This window comes from Phaseolus vulgaris, chromosome 6, assembly GCF_051622355.1.
Source record: "Phaseolus vulgaris cultivar YP4 chromosome 6, ASM5162235v1, whole genome shotgun sequence".
In the NCBI taxonomy this organism is placed as follows: Eukaryota; Viridiplantae; Streptophyta; class Magnoliopsida; order Fabales; family Fabaceae; genus Phaseolus; species Phaseolus vulgaris.
This window is the reverse complement of record NC_143503.1, coordinates 29,230,766-29,234,376: the sequence shown is the minus strand read 5'-3', so window position 1 is coordinate 29,234,376 and position 3,611 is coordinate 29,230,766. Positions and strand designations below refer to the sequence as shown.

Genomic DNA, 3,611 nt, shown 5'->3' with positions numbered 1-3,611 from the left:
TTAATTTATTTTAATATATTTTATTTTGAAATAAATTTTTTATTTATCAAAATTTTAGAATAATATTTTATTTTATAATAATATATTTTATTTTTTAATTAATTTTAAAACAAGAATAAATTTTTAATTTTATATTTTTAATATTTTAAATAAATTAAAAATTCAATCATACTCATCATATTACTTCCAAATTTTAATAAATTTATCTTAATACACTATTTTTTTACTTTGATAACATTATTCTTTCAAATCACTCTAAATTTACTTTCTTAAATTCTTACACGATTCGTTCTTAATTCTAGTAAAGCATAAAATAAACTTCAAAGAGTGTATTTGTTTCCATAACAAAATATATGTAAAAATGGTCACTACAAAAAAAAAGGTTTATTATCGTGGGGTAAAAACGGAAGACTAAGTATGAAAGAGTTCAATCAGGAACAGAAGGACTTTCAAAGCAAAGGCGTGCTGACATAAATATGGTGTCATTGAACTACATGCCACCAGCTGTGTCCAAAAAATGTCGAACGATCCAAAAAAACAAAACAACAGAGACTAAGGCCAGTGAATCAATAATATTTGACCAGTGTAAAAAATACAAAACTAATAAAAACAGGGGACAAGACCAGTGAATCCAGTAATAAAAACAGGGGACCCTTACTGGTGGATTTTATGATTCTGGCATATTAAGTTTACCTTCACCATGAGAGATGCACACAAAATTTAAGGTGTTAGGGCAAGAATCACAGAGAACCACTGAAAATCAAAGCACAATGTTAGGGCAAAACCGAGAGTAGGAATAAAAAATAAAATTACACATAACACAAAAAGAAAGGAATCGAAATGAAACCTAGGGCAAAACTGCGAAGACTCCGTTTGCGTTCTCACGGTGGCACGACTACTCCATCACGTGGCACGTTGCTTATGAACGACAGTGCTCAAGTTGAAGCTGAAGGCTATTCGAGACTTCTCCCTGACACACTGCTTATGAACGACAGTGCTCAAGCTGAAGCTGAAGGCTATTTGAGACTTCTCCCTGGCACGCTGCTTATGAACGATAGTGCTCAAGCTAAGCTGAAGGCTATTTAAGACTCCTCTGAAAAAGGGTTTAAAATTTTCTAAAAATATTCAAAACCTTAAAAATTAAGAATTTTCAAATAAATAAAAATTAATTGTTTGCGTGGGCTAAACCTTCAAATATTTAAATTTTTATTATTTTTATACTTTTAATAGTGGCCGTTTCACCCACACAACTTTTTTTATTATTTTTTTTAAAGTTTGCGTGGGTATAACCCACACTTTCTCACATTTTATTTGAATTTTGTGAATAACAAAGGCTTATTTGACACTATTTAGTGTCGATCTAAGACCTTTTTTTTTTTCCAGCTAATTAAGCAATTTCTTGTTGTGGGTTGATTATATATATATATATTATTTTTTTCTGATAAGAAAATTTTTATGACAGAAAGAGTTAAAGATTGATGCATTTTAATAATTATAAAAAATGGGGTGTTGAATGGTGATTGGTCACATAATTGTAGGAAAAAAAAGGTATTTGTTCGAAAATGTGGAAAATTTGTCGGCAAGGAAGAAGACGAAGGAAATATGCAATATTAAGGGAGTGAAGGTTGAAACGGAAGTCCTGAGAGACATCTGCAGATAGAGAGTGGGAAGCATATGGGGTTGCCATCTCCACACAGACACTATAGCTGCTTTTTTTCTTTTTCTCTTTTCCCACTTTATTTTTTTTTGTTTAGTTTGATGGACAAGCCATGACCCCTCCATGTGGTTTAGGGAAACCTTTTAAATAAATTATTCAGATCTTTCAAATGCTTGTCCTTTTCTTTACCTTAGCTTTTGTTGTACTCACATGGAGCAGGCCATATGAAAAAAGCATTTTACATTGCAAAAGTAAAGATACAAGAATAAGTAGCTACCAGTGTTGGTTTCCTCACATCACATGCCAAAGAGAAGAACTGCCTAGCAACATGGTTTCCGGTGTTCCACTGTCTCTTCCCACATGTCACTATCATTTTTCATCTCTTTCTGCCCTAATTCTCATATATAACATTCTAACACAACGTAAAATCTTTTTTTTTTTCTGTAATATAATATATAATAAATAATTTTTTAAAATAAAATATATTATAATATTATAACACGTCAATCTTTAAAAAATAAACTAATTATAATATTTTTTTCCTTTTCATTTTCAGCACATACATAAATTATTTCCTGAAAGAGGCTTGAGGGAAACAAAAGAAAGACCAGGGGGAACAGATAGATAAACTGTGATGATGATGATGAGGACCTTGTATTACCTGAAAGTGTGTGGCATCATCATCGTGTGATTTCGTACAACCATTGGTGTTAAGGTAACACTAAAGAATATTCAGTGGAAATAATATCTACTACAAGCTCTAGAAGAAAAATATGATTTGTATGATTTATTCTTTAATATGCACTAGGAGGTCAAATTTATTTTGATATTCAAGAATTTTATAATTGTGTTTGCCGATGTGATTTAAAAAAAAATACAAGTGTTTATGAAATAAATAAAAAATATGCGTGGAGTTAATTTAGGCTTTTACTTGTGAATTGAATATAAAAACAGTATAGTTATTGAATTGTTTATTTATTACACCAATTTTATAATGTATTTGCCAAAAAGAAAATAAAATCAGATGTTCGTGTAAATTATAGACCAAAGTTTTATTTTGTTTATTTTTACTTGTTGATATTATTTTCATCAATTATTTAATTAATTTAATTGGAATGTCTGATTTCACTCTAGTTATTTCAGAATGAGAGAAACTTAAAATCAGAAAATAGGAATCTCCTTGTCTTTTCCTCTTTTGATTGGTGCATTTTTAAGTCAAAACAATTTCATTTTCATCTCTATTTAGTATTACTAATCTTCTTCTTTTCACGTGGTCTTTGATATCTTGATGGATTATATATATTATTTTGGTAGAACTTGGTATGACATTGAAGTGACAGAAGAAATGATAAAGAGTAGAAATGTGAAAGCAATGAAGAAGCTTAATGTTTGAGTTAACGGGGACAAAGATTTGTAATCCTCATCACCACCACGTTACCCACCTAAAATTTACAAACATGATAAAAATAAACCAAAATGGTTACGCAATCAATTCTTTAATCCATGTTCTTAAAGCTACTCTAAACTTACCTTTAATATATAATTAGTGTAGTCATAAAGCACAATCTGATTTTTTTTTTATCAGCAAGAAAATAAAGCACAATCTGATAGCTACTTATTTTTAAGTAACGACAATTAGTTTGAGGCCCCGTTGTATGCCACAAATTAAGCACTAATTATTTGATGCTATATTCCTAATTAACTATCATTGTGTTCCCAAGGGTTAGTGCTGCTACTTTGCCTCGCCTCTTTAATTACTCTTCTTCACAATTTCAAAATCAACTTCTAATTGTGGAATAGTTAATACTATGTGGCTGTCATAAATCACAATTTGCAAGTTTCAACACTATTTATCACTTTTCATTTAATTAATGAAAAATATAAAGAGAGAGATACTCAAATATCAAGGCATCCCCTGTTTATAGTAATGTTTAATCAATTGCCTCCTTTAAAG

At 29.9% G+C, this 3,611-nt stretch overlaps 1 long non-coding RNA gene across 1 annotated transcript; it reads right to left on the bottom strand.

Moving 5' to 3' along the window:
• Positions 1–553: 553 nt before the first annotated feature.
• Positions 554–1,088, bottom strand: LOC137833121 (uncharacterized). Its single transcript, XR_011084679.2, has 2 exons — positions 848–1,088; positions 554–753 (listed from the first exon to the last, which is right to left on the bottom strand). It is a non-coding gene; the product is annotated as an uncharacterized LOC137833121 (long non-coding RNA).
• Between the last annotated feature and the right edge of the window lie 2,523 nt (positions 1,089–3,611).